This window comes from Silurus meridionalis, chromosome 11 (genome assembly GCF_014805685.1).
Source record: "Silurus meridionalis isolate SWU-2019-XX chromosome 11, ASM1480568v1, whole genome shotgun sequence".
Classification (NCBI taxonomy): Eukaryota; Metazoa; Chordata; class Actinopteri; order Siluriformes; family Siluridae; genus Silurus; species Silurus meridionalis.
This window is the reverse complement of record NC_060894.1, coordinates 12,377,458-12,391,011: the sequence shown is the minus strand read 5'-3', so window position 1 is coordinate 12,391,011 and position 13,554 is coordinate 12,377,458. Positions and strand designations below refer to the sequence as shown.

The 13,554-nt window shown below is 45.2% G+C and overlaps 1 long non-coding RNA gene across 1 annotated transcript; it reads left to right on the top strand.

The window, feature by feature from the left end:
• Nucleotides 1–9,784: 9,784 nt before the first annotated feature.
• LOC124393695 lies at nt 9,785–10,974 on the top strand. The gene is made up of 2 exons (XR_006927351.1): nt 9,785–10,155; nt 10,650–10,974. It is a non-coding gene; the product is annotated as an uncharacterized LOC124393695 (long non-coding RNA).
• Nucleotides 10,975–13,554: the final 2,580 nt, after the last annotated feature.

Sequence of the window (13,554 nt, the reverse complement as noted above, 5' to 3'; positions counted from 1 at the left end):
ATACTGGATTTATTCTATGCCAACTCAAAGGAGGCTTATAAATGAGCAGCCCTCCCCCCCTTGGGAAGATCAGATCACAACCTGGATCATCCCCTACCTGTGTACAAACCCGTTGTATGCAGGCAACCAGCTACCTCCCGCACAGTGATGACATGGTCTGATGAGACCAGTAAGGCTCTGAAAGACTGTTTTGAAACAACTATGTGGGAGGAATTGTGCAGTCCACATGGGGAGGATATTGACAGTCTAACAGACCGTATTCCGGTATTACGTATTACATTAACTTCTGTGTGGAGAATACAATACCCACCAGGACTGTACTGTGTTTTCCCAACAACAAACCGTGGATTAACCCTAATATAAAGATTTTCCTTAAAGAGAAGAAGAGGGTGTTTAAATCAGGAAACAAGGATGAGCTAAAAAACTGTCCAGAGAGAACTGAGAAAGAAGATCAGGGAAGGAAAAGCATGCTACTGGAGGAAGATGGAGGATCAGCTGCAGCAGAACAATGTCAGCAGTGTGTAGAAGGGGCTCAAAACCATCACGGGTCATAAGGAGTCCAGTTTTCAGGCTAAGGGTGACCAGAAGTGGGTGAATGATCTCAATCTATTCTTTAACAGATTTGATCAGCTACCCTCCCCTGCCCCCATCCAGTCCCCCCTGCTGCAATCCCCCTCTCTGCTTCCACAGCAAGCAGCTCCAGCCCCACCTCTCTCTACACAACTATCAGCTCACACACAATACACAACACACCTAACCCCCCCTGCCAATTCCCTCCAGTCAACACTCCATCCAATACACACTTCCCCTGACAGAAGCCCAGGTGAGAATGGAGCTCAGGAAGATCAAAGTAAGGAGGGCTGCAGGCCCAGACGGCATCAGCTCCAGGCTACTTAAGACCTGTGCAGACCAGCTGTGCGGCATATTGCTGTTTGACCTGAGCCTGAAGCTGGGAAAGGTGCCACAGATATGGAAAACATCCTGCGTGGTGCCTGTTCCAAAGACGTCGTGCCCAAAAGACTTCAGAGACTATCGACCAGTAGCACTGACCTCGCATCTGATGAAAACATTGGAGAGGCTGGTGCTCACTCATCTCCGACCTCTGGTGAGCCCATCAATGGATCCACTTCAGTTTGCCTACCAACCTGGCATTGGAGTGGAAGACGCAGTCATCTTCCTCCTAAATCAGGTTATTTCACATCTGAAAAAGGCTGGGAGCACTGTAAGAGTCATGTTTTTTGACTTCTCTAGTGCTTTTAACACCATCCAACCTGCGCTCCTGAGGGATAAGATGGTGTACATGGGAGTGGACCATCATCTGTCTGCCTGGATACTGGACTACCTCACAGCCCGACCACACTATGTGAGGACTCGTGACTGTGAGTGACATGATTGTCTGCAACACTGGAGCCCCGCAGGGTATGGTTCTAGCCCCGTTCCTCTTCACCATCTACACTGCAGACTTCATGTTCAGCTCAGCAACCTGTCACCTACAGAAGTTCTCTGATGACTCTGCCATCGTCGGTCTGATCATGGATGATGATGACAGGGAGTACAGTGGACTTATACAGAACTTTGTGGACTGGTGCCAACGGAGCTGCCTCCAGATAAATGCGGGGAAAACGAAAGAACTGGTGGTGGATTTCCATAGGCACAAACAAACTTTATCACCAGTGAACATTCAGGGAAAGGACATTGTGAGAGTGGACTCTTAGAAAATACCTGGGTGTTCACCTAAACAACAAACTAGACTGGACAGACAACACTGAGGCAATTTATAAGAAAGGGCAGAGCAGACTCTTTCTGCTGAGGAGACTAAGGTCTTTTGGAGTGCAAGGAGAGCTACTGAAGACCTTTTTTGTCTCTGTGGTGGCCTCAGCCATATTCTATGGAGTGGTCTGCTGGGGCAGCAGCATCTCTACTGCAAACAGGAAGAGACTTGACAAGCTGATCAGGAAGGCCAGCTCAGTACTGGGGATTCCCCTGGACACTGTACAGGAGGTGGGAGAAAGGAGGATGGTAGCAAAACTATCATCATTGCTGCAGAACGCCTCTCACCCCTGTATGTAACCGTTACATCACTGAGCAGCTCCTTCAGTGACAGACTGAAACATCATAAGTGTCTGAAGGAGCGTTACAGAAGGTCTTTCCTCCCTGCTGCTATTAGATTTTACAACCAAAGCTGTTCCCAGTAAAACCAGTCACCAAAATACAACACTGTAATTACTTTTTAGCTGTGCAATAACATTACCTGTGTGCAATATTACATGAATCATGTGCAATATTATGTGCAATATTACCCGAAATTAGGTGTAATACCACCATGAAATATTACCTGAAATGCGTACTTTTTTCTCTCCCCGTATTTGTATTTATACATTGTACTGTGTATATACTGTTATTGTCAGGGAGCTCCCTGCTTCTTCTCCTGTCCGCGCCCCACCCGTCCGGAGCTCCTCGCCATCATACTGATTCCACACACCTGTCTCTCGTTACACACACAGCACATAAGCACCTCACTCGCTCCGTTATTGTCACTGTTGGACTCTGTGTGTTTGCTCTACAACGGTTTATTCATTAAACTCTGTTTGCTGGTGACTCGGCTTCCGCCTCATTCACTCCCGCCTAACAGAAAAAAGGAAAAAGAAAAGGAAAGAAAGAAAACAAGTGAGAGGATCTACCCAGCGCTTACCTCGCGATAGAGGAGCAACCCCACGCGGCATCCGATCCGATTTGGAACCTCATCGCCGCACTCCGAGCAGCTTTCCCATTCACAGCGTCTCGGCAACCTCCCCTGCATTCACTGGCAGTCCCATGGCGCTCCCGGCAACATTCTCCGGAGCAGCGCCTGAATGCCATGGTGTCCTGCTTCAGGTGGACTTGTATATCGAAATGCAACCACAGCGATTTTCCACTGAACGGTCAAAGATGGCTTTTTTCATCTCCCTCCTCTCTGGGAGAGCGCAGGCTTAAACGCAGTCACTGTGGGAAGCCGCCGGCCCAGTTACACACTCCTATGCCTGGTTTACTGCGCACTTCCTGGAAGTTTTTTTGCGCCGGCTCCGGAGTCCTTACCACGGCCGACTAGCTGCTCAGCTTACGTCAGGGGAATGACAGCATCATCGACTACAGCCTCCAATTTCGCACCCTGGTGGCATCTAGTGGCTGGAACGAGTCAGCGCTGCTCAGTATTTATCGGCTGGGGTTAAATCCGGAAATTAAACAGGCAAAGGCGGTGCATGAAGACTCAGTGGGGTTGGAGAGCTTTATACAAAAATCCATCGAGCTCTCCCAGCGCTTGGCAGCATGCCACCCAACTCCACCTCAACCTGAAGCTCTGCAAGGTGCAACCGCTGCCCTGGATGTTGAACCAATGCAGCTGGGCTCTCAAGGGCTATCTAGGAGAGAGAGGACCCGCCGCCTGGCCGCTGGGAGGTGTCTGTACTGCAGGTCACAGGGGCACTCCATCTCTCGGTGCCCCACACGCCCTGCTCGTGCTGCGGTGAGTACTGTGCAGCTACCAACAAACATTTCACCACTGTCCAAATGCACGCCGGTGGTAATGCTACAAGTGGGGCTCTTTCATCGAGAGGAAATCCAGTTCCTGGTCCTGGAGAGTTCCACAGTCAGTGTGATCCTGGGGAGACCGTGGTTACAGAAGCATGCGCCGAGGTGTTCCTGGGACCCCTGTGACATCCTGGAGTGGAGTCCCCACTGTAAGGAGCACTTTCTCTCCCAACTTCCAATGCGGGTCCCAGGGGCGGTGATAGGTGCCACCCGGGTGGAGGAGGCCACGACCAAGACGCAGGTGGAGATCCCAAAGGAGTACCGGTAGTTTGAGGACGTGTTCAGTGCGCAGGCCGCCACCCGTCTCCCCCCTCATCGACCTTGGGACTGCTGCATTGACCTGCTCCCCTGTGCGAAGCTACCCAAGGGCCGTGTATACCCGCTGTCCACTCCTGAGCACCGAGCGATGGAGGAATACGTGCAGCAGGCTCTCCGTCAGGGGTTCATCATGCACTTGTCCTCCCCAGCAGCGCCGAGCTTCTTCTTCGTGGGAAAGAAGGACGGAGGTCTGCGCCCCTGTATCTGCTACAGACAGCTAAACTCGCAGATCGCCCCTCTTCCGTACCCCCTCCCGCTTGTGCCCGCTGCCCCGGAGGACCTGAGGGAGGCGCAGGTTTCACCAAGCTCGATCTCCGGAGCACTTACAACCTGGTGCGCATCAGGAGGGGAGACGAGTGGAAGACGGCCTTTATCACACCCTCAGGGCACAATTCAATTCAATTAATTTTTATTTGTATAGCGCTTTTAACAATGAACATTTTCTCAAAGCAGCTTTACACAGATAATGTGGTGATTAAACGTAAGTATGTTCTTTGTAAGTATGTTTGTCCCTGATGAGCAACTGTGGCAAGGAAAAACTCCCTGAGATGGCATAAGGAAGAAACCTTGAGAGGAACCAGACTCAAGAGGGAACCCATCCTCATCTGGGTTGCACCAAATGTCCATTTAAAGCAGATATACAATGCTGCGGGGTACAGTGATGGCGATCAGAAGCAAACTACACTCCCGAGTCAGTACAGCAGACCACCGACACCAACTACAGTCCAATCCGTCCTCAAAGCACCCGTTCTACTCTGGAATTACATGGACCCACCCAAGGTGTTGATAAGAGACCGTCCCAAGCTGCACAGAAGTGTGAAGATCCACGGAGGGGAGAGGGGCAGGAACAGTGGTCACTGGAGCCTCAGGAGCATGTTTAACTCGACCGAGAGAGAGAGCGAGAGAGAGAGAGAGAGAGAGAGAGAGAGAGAGAGGGTGACGGGAAGAGAAGGATATGGATTTTTAAGTGTCCCTATTGGTGTATGAAAGTTAATGTCACTGTGCAGTTTGGACTCCGGCAAGACTCGCTATGGCAGCATAACTAAAAGGGAGAACCAGAAGGTAACACAGACACGAGGGATCTCTGGGATAAGAGACGACCCACCACACCACCATCAACAAACCCGAGTGAACGTGTGAATGTGAGGGGACGACAGCATACAAATATACTAGTTCACCAAACACTCTATATCCATGTTCCCTCCAGATCTGAGCCTTTACCTAAGAAAAATCTACTGATAAAAGGCTTCACTAGATAAATAAGTTTTCAACCTCGACTTGAACACTGAGACTGTGTCCGAGTCCCGAACACTGGTTGGAAGGCTGTTCCATAACTGTGGGGCTTTATAAGAGCCCTGCTGTAGTCTTCATTATTTGAGGAACCAACAGATAGCCAGCACCTTTTGATCTAAGTAGGCGTGGAGGATCATACTGGTACAGAAGTTCACTCAGATACCGTGGTGCGAGACCGTTAAGTGCTTTATACGTCAGTAGTAATATTTTATAATCAATCAATGCGAGATTTGATTGGGAGCCAGTGTAGATTGATTAAAACAGGGGTGATATGGTCATATTTCCTAGATCTAGTGAGGACTCTTGCTGCTGCATTCTGAACTAACTGAAGCTTATTTATGCACTTACTCGCACACCCAGACAGTAAAGCGTTACAGTAGTCTAATCTAGAAGTAACAAAAGCATGAACTATTTTTTCTGCATCCTGTAACGACATCATATTTCTAATTTTAGCAATATTTCTAAAGGTGAAAGAAGGCGATCCTGGTAATATTATTCACATGAGACTCAAATGAAAGACTCGGGTCAATAATCACAACAAGGTCTTTGGAAGCCGTACACGCTGAAACAGAAACACCATCCAGAGATGCTACGTAATCGGAAAGTTTACTTCTAGCTGCATGTGGTCCTAGTAAAAGTACTTCTGTCTTATCTGAGTTGAGCAGAAGAAAGTTATTAAGCATCCACTGTCTAATGTCCTTTACACACTTCTCAACATTGTTAAGCTGATCTCGCTCATCTGGCTTTGCTGAAATATACAGCTGTGTGTCATCAGCATAGCAATGGAAGCGAATCCCATGTTTATGAATGATTTCACCAAGAGGCAGCATATATAAAGAGAAAAGCAGTGGGCCTAAGACAGATCCTTGAGGAACACCAAACTTGACCTCATAGAGTGTGGAGAACTCACCATTTACATCAACAAACTGATAGCGATCAGTCAAATAAGACCTGAGCCACTATGAGGCCTCTCTATCTCTCCAGCGTCTTTCAGGGGTTCATGAACGAAGTACTTCGGCCCTACCTCCAGAGATTCGTCATGGTCTACATAGACACATACACACCTGCCAGTGGGCAAGCTGATGCCGCTTCCCGTCCCTCAGCGTCCCTGGTCGCACCTGGGAATCGACTTCGTAACAGATCTGCCCAGGTCGGAGGGCCACACCTGCATCCTGGTGGTGGTGGACCGCTTTTCCAAGGCCTGCCGCTTTGTCTGCATGAAGAGCCTGCCCACCGCCCTCGAGACTGCGGAAGCCCTGTTCCATCACGTCTTCCCGGAACTTCGGACTCCCGGAGGAGATTGTCTCAGAGCGGGGCCCTCAGTTCACGTCTCGGGTCTGGAAGGCCTTTTTCAAACTCCTGGGGGTGTCAGTGAATCTGACGTCGGGTTACCACCCGCAGTCTAATGGCCAGGCAGAGCGGAAAATCCAGGAGTTGAGCCGCTACCTGAGTCCTCAGGTAGCGATCAGTCAAATTGTGGCCAGGACCAGGAGGAGTGGTGTCGTTTTCTGCCGTGGGCCGAGTATGCACAGAACTCGCTTCGCCAGGGCTCACCCCGTTTCAGTGCGTGCTGGGATTTCAGCCACCCCTGTTCCCCTGGTCGGACGAACCAAGCAATGTGCCCTCGGTGGACTTTTGGTCCCGGGAGATCAATTGGGTTTGGGAATCAGCACACACCCAGCTGCGTCGAGCCCTCCACAACACCCGCCGACACGCTGACGCACGACGGCTGGACTCTCCCCACTTCTGTCCAGGGGACCTAGTGTGGCTGTCCACAAAGGACCTGAAGCTGAAGCTGCCCCGCTGCAAGCTGAGCCCCCGGTTCATTGGGCCGTTCAGGATCGCCGACCGGGTCAACGACGTGTCCTGCCGACTTGAACTGCCGCCGAGGTCCCGCATTCACCCTTCCTTCCATGTGTCCTTGCCCAAACCATGTGCCTCTCCTGTCTCTCACCCCCCAGGTGGGCCCGCTGCGCCTGCCCAGCCAGAGGTCGTGGACCAGTCTATGTTGTCTATGTTGTGAGGGAGGTTCTGGATTCCAGACGGCGCAAGGGTCGCCTCGAATACCTGGTAGACCGGGAGGGATATGGACCAGAGGAGCGGTCATGGGTGGTCCGGCGGGATCAACTGGACCCTGCGCTGCTGGCGGAGTTCCATGCCTCGCATCCACGCTGCCCGGCCTCGTCGCCAGGTCAGGGCCCGGGGGAGGGGGTGGTGTCAGGGAGCTCCCTGCTTCTTCTCCTGTGCGCATATATATTAGCATTTATTTTTATTTCTTTGTTTATTATTATTATTATTATTATTATTATTATTATTTGTTTTTATTTCTTTGCTTTTATTTCTTTGTATATTCTTTTTTATATATTTGCATTTATTTTTTTTTCTTTGTTTATTATTATTATTATTATTATTATTATTATTATTTGTTTTTATTTCTTTGTATATTCTTTTTTATATATTTGGATTTATTTTTATTTCTTAATTTTGCTGCTGTAAGATAGAAATTTCCCCATTGTGGGACTAATAAAGGTTTATCTTATCTTATCTTATCTCTTATCTTATTGTATTACAAGACAAAACTAATCAATGCTTGTGTTCATTAAATAAAAACTTCAGCAAAGTTTTTGCAAAAATCTAAATCTTTGGATTTTTTATAACAGCTCTGGTAAAAATTTTGTTACAAGATCCAAATATACAGTGCCCTCCACAATTATTGGCACCCCTGTTTAAGATGTGGTCGTGGACTTCTAAAAATTCTCCTTTTTTTTAAAACAACATAGAACCCAAATGCAAAAAAAGAGAAAAATCCAACCTTTCATTTAAGTACATTACTTTGGTGGTAAAAAAGTCACACATTTAGAAACACAATTATTGGCACCCCTGATGTTAATACTTTGTACAACCTCCTTTTGCCAACAAGACAGCACTTAATCTCCTCCTATAACATTTCACAAGATTGGAGAACACAGAGAGAGGATTTTGACCATTCTTCTTTGCACAATCTTTCTAGATCATCCAGTGTCCTGGGTCCTCTCTTATGCACTCTTCTCTTTAGCTCGCCCCACAGGTTTTCGATTGGGTTGAGGTCTGGGGACTGAGATGGCCATGGGAGGACCTTGAGTTTGTGACTGCTGAACCACTTTTGTGTAGATTTTGCCACATGTTTTGGATCATTATCCTGCTGAAAGACCCAATGACGACCCATCTTCAGCTTTCTGGCAGAGGCCATCAGGTTTTTATTTAAAATATCCTGGTACTTCAAAGCGTTCATAATGCCATGCACCCTAACAAGGTTCCCAGGGCCTTTGGAAGAGAAACAGGCCCACAGCATCACAGATCCTCCACCATACTTCACGGTGGGCATGAGGTGCTTTTCGGCATACTCATCTTTTGTTTTACGCCAGACCCACTTAGAGTGTTTGTTGCCAAAAAGCTCAATCTTAGTCTCATCTGACCAAAGCACACGATCCCAGTTGAAGTCCCAGTACCGCTTAGCAAACTCCAGACGTTTACGTTTGTGAGTGTTAGTGAGAAAAGCCTTTTTCCTTGCATGCCTCCCAAACAGCTTGTTGGCATGTAGAGAGCGTCTGATAGTTGTTTTGGAGACTCTGTGACCCCAAGATGCCACTCTTAGATGCAATTCTGTGACAGTGAGCTTGGGAAATTTTTTTACTTCTCTTACCATCCTCCTCACTGTGCGTTGTGGCAAGATAAACTTGGGACCTCTTCCAGCCTTGTTTGTCACTGTTCCAGTTGTTTTAAACTTCTTAATGATTCCTCTGACTGTAGATACCGGCAAGTTAAGGCGAGTGGCTATTTTCTTGTAACCATTGCCTGACTTATGAAGGTCGACACACATCTGCCTTACTTGAATGGTGTGTTCTCTTGTCTTTGCCATGTTGACAAAGAGAATTAGGCCTCTGTGTCACGTCATATTTATACCCCAGGGAAACAGGAAATCATGAATTACTAATTAAAAGTCCCTAGATACCCTGACCAACCTTAGCAACTACAGAAAAATATATTAAAAAAAAAAAACAAATTTTTCAGAGGAATTGTTAGGGGTGCCAATAATTGTGGCACACATGATTTCAAGGTTTTTTTTTTTTTCTAAATGTATGATTTTTTTTACCACCAAAGTTATGTACTTAAATGAAAGGTTGGATTTTTCTCTTTTTTTGCATTTGGGTTCTATGTTGTTTTAAAAAAAAGGAGAATTTTTAGAAGTCCACGACCACATCTTAAACAGGGGTGCCAATAATTGTGGAGGGCACTGTATTTGATTGTCAAAGAATAAATCAGAAAACAATTTTGGTGTGGCAACTGGGCACTTTTATTTCACCAGCATTCCCAAAGACCTCAACATTGACGTGCATTGCCTTAAATTAACTACAACGTCTTTACATATTAAAATAATGACTATTAAAGTCAAGCTTATTCAAAGCCGCAAGCTTATTTGGATCTATACAAATGTAAAAAGGTGATTTCACCAAATTTCCCAAAATAAATGTGGATGTTTTGGACACAGTTCTTTTGGTGTCAAGAAATAAAAACCTGAAAGTGATAATGTATAATGGAACATACTGTAAACAAATGTAGTGGGACGAACTGTGGGTGTCCCTTTAAATTGTCATGAAAGCATCAGTTGTCCAATCAGATACATGCAAGACTATATAAAAGGGGACTTTTAATGCACCATGTTGTGTGATTACCGCTTGTGTGTCATTGCCCGAGGCCCGCCCCTTCCTGGTTTAGACTCTTCCTGTCTCACAGGTATGTGCTTGCTAGCAAGTGTGTATCAACGTGTGTGTTTGTGGTAACTAGCGTTATTTGAATTATAGTTTCCAACGTGTAATCATTCCATGTGGCTCGGCGACTGCTTTTAAACATGAACCCGCCGTAATCCTGTGCCTTCTTGCCGGTTTGATGTCCATTTGCCTGTGCGGCTGGACTTGTGGTCGAAACGACAATATTAAGGTATGTGTAGCTATCTCTGCTGAGGTTTGTGGTGTTTGGTGGGATGAATAAATGTTCTACTTAATCCTTTTTTTAGGTGGAATAGTTTTAAGAGGAGTCATTCAGTGCGGCCTGTGGGGCAACGTACTTTGATGCTGCTGCTTTGTTTTACTTAATTTTGTATGCTTTGTGTTACTTTACTTTGTCTGCTTTGCTAGCTTTGTTTGCTTTGCTAGCTTTGTTTATGCTTTGGTTTTCTTTTTGTTTTACTTTACTTTGTCTGCTTTGCTAGCTTTGTTTGCTTTGCTAGCTTTATGCTTGTTTGCTTTGCTAGTTTTGTTTATGCTTTGTTTTACTTAATTTTGTATGCTTTGTTTTACTTTGTTTGTTTGCTAGCTTTGTTTTATGATTTGGTTTGACTCATTGTATATTCATTCAAACACAACATTCAATTATTATTATTTCTATTATTTCTTGTGTGATTTTAAATTTGGTTAACAGTGTCTTTGTTATAGGAACCGAGGCTTCAGGCAGACGGCTAGTTGGCCTTGGCGTGCGGTGGTGGGACTCTATCACAGGGTGCAGTGTGTTCACGCTTGGTCTTACCGTGTTTGTGTGTGTGTGTGTGTGTGTGTGTGTGTGTGTGTGTGTGTGTGTGTGTGTGTGTGTTGCTCTTGTGCATTTGGTGTTATGCTCCTGGCGATATAGTAGCCGCATACTCATTAGGCTAGTTTACCTGCTTTAGGTAAGCCTCGGTTTCCTTTTATGCCTATTTTATTCCAGCCTATGTTTTAAAAGTAATATTTATTGTGAAATAAAACATTTTTTGTATCTTTGGTATCCACGTCTCTTGCCTCTGTTTATTGAAACCACGTACCTGTGTGTCTTTTGTAGATGATTAATCTATAATAGTGTTCCCTGTTAACAGGGTGGCGTAGTCAGCTGAGTTATAGTTTCTGTCTAATTAACGTCCCGCCACACAAACTTAAAAGGTTCGCTCTATGTTTTGTACATTTAATGAAAGTCAACCATAACATGCAGCCATAAATTCTATTTTGGGATGAACTCGTCCTTTCATATGATTCAATTAAAGATGTCAAAAAAGACAAAACATTGCAAAGGATGTCTAATCCAAGTTCTGCTTGTGCACCACCAAGTGGATTAAATTGTGCAACAAGTTGCTCCAAATTTGCATTGTCCAAAGTGTAGTGATTCTGTGGTACTGGTACTCTGTCTGGCCAGTCAACCTTTGCTGCCCCCTGCATTCTTGGTGTTGTTTCTCCTTGTTAAGATGGTCCTTGAACAACAGTTTCAGCTGCTGACCCAGCTCCTCTGCCAAAGATTTCTTGCATTGCTGTGGTTCTTTGTCCTTGCTGTTCCAGGCAGCCTCGGACAAAAATCTGCATCGGGGTCTGATGTCTTTCAGTTCTCAGCCCATGGATGTTCCATTGTCGGATGAAGGCAGTCAAGTCCCTGTTGATCTTCGGCAAGTAGACATAATGAAGAGCCCAGAGATGCATTTCATTGTCTATGTCCACTATACCTTTACTCTCCAGGAATTGGAAGAGAATATAATAAACATTAGTTAATCCCTGCCACATGTCACCCCAGAGCCTCTCAATAAGCTGGTTATGAGGGCTCCTGCCTCTGATAGCACTGCCTCTCTCTGAGCCCCTGAAAATGTTCATCATCACATAGACATCATTGTTTTCTCCTCCATGAGCTGTTCTGACCCTAGAAGGCACTCCGTACCTGGCCACAGCATTCAAAAAGCAATTCATTACAGTGGTGCTGCGGTTGTTGTTTAAAGCATGGAGAAAGACTATGAGCCGACTGTAGCCATCTATACCACCATGAATGACAATTCTCCACCTAAAACACAACAGAGAAACGCTGTCATAATATAAGGAATTAAGAGCAAAAAGAAAATACATTACAGTACAGTGGAACCTCTGGTTACGAACGCCCCGGCATATGTATAATTCAGGTTACGAATCGCAGTTCATAAAAAATGTTGCCTCTAGTTACGAGAAATTTTTTAGGATACGAGCGTTGCGCACGGAAAAATCGCAGGCAGGTTAGTTTTTTTACGTATCGCCACGTGCTCTCGCTGCGCTCTCGTGCAGCACATACACATCCGCTCGTCGCTCTAACAGTGTGGAATTACTGAACTTTAAATATTGTACGTATTCCTATCACCATGCCGCCAACAAAGTAGCCTGATGGAAATTCTTCTTCCAAACAATAACTCTCCCTCCTCCCGCTTCTACGGACGTCGTCTCCATCATGCACGCAGCGAGACTTCTTAAAGGTAAGGTACCATTTAAAGATTTATTTTTTATATGTTTATATGTTTTTATATGATGCGATTTCAATATAACATGTTAAAAGTAAATAATATTAGTGAATATTGGCGTTGTTTTTTTTTTTTTAAGAAACACTTTTTGGATGTCCAGAACGAATTACCGAAGTTTCTATTCATTCTTATGGGAAAATTTGTATCGGGATACGAGCTTTTCAGGTTAAGAGTAAAGTGATGGAACCAATTAAACTCGTAACCCGAGGTTCCACTGTACATCTTCCTATAACGAATATTTTAATAATAGGAAGTTCATGAAATTTTTTTGATTTAATATATACTTTATTAAATGTTACTTGTAAAAAAACAAAACGCATACTCACATAATGTGTACAGGTGCATCTCAATCAATTAGAATGTCATGGGAAAGTTAATTTATTTCAGTAATTAAATTTAAATTGTGAAACAGGTGTATTAAATAAATTCAATGCACTCAATTGGTTCTTTTAATTGTGATGATTTGGGCTCACATTTAACAAAAACCCACCAATCTCATTAAATTATAATACTTCTACTAATACTATTTTTAGTGAATTGTTGACCTTCTGTAAAAGATGTTCATGTACTGTATATGCACTCAATAATTGGTAGGGGCTCCTTTTGCTTTAATTACTGCCTTTATTTAGCGTGAAATTGATGTAAACAGTTTGTGGCACTGCTGAGGTGGTATGGAAGCCCAGGTTGCTTTGATAGTTTGTGTCTGGATTGTTGGGTCTGGTGTCTCTCATCTTCCTCTTGACAATGCCTCATAGATTCTCTATGGGGTTAATGTCAGGCAAGTTTGCTGGCAAATCAATCACAGCAACACCGTTTTCACTGAACAAGCTTTTGGTACCTTTGGCACTGTGGGCAGGTGACAAGTCCTGCTGGAAAATGAAATCCGTATCTCCATAAAGTTGGTCAGCAGGAGGAAGCATGAAGTGCTCTAAAATTTCCTGGTAAATGGCTGCGTTGACTGTGGACTTCAGAAAACACATTGGACTAACACCAGCAGATGACAGGGCACCCCAAACTATCACCTACTGTGGAAACTTCACACTTGACTTCAAGCAACACGGATT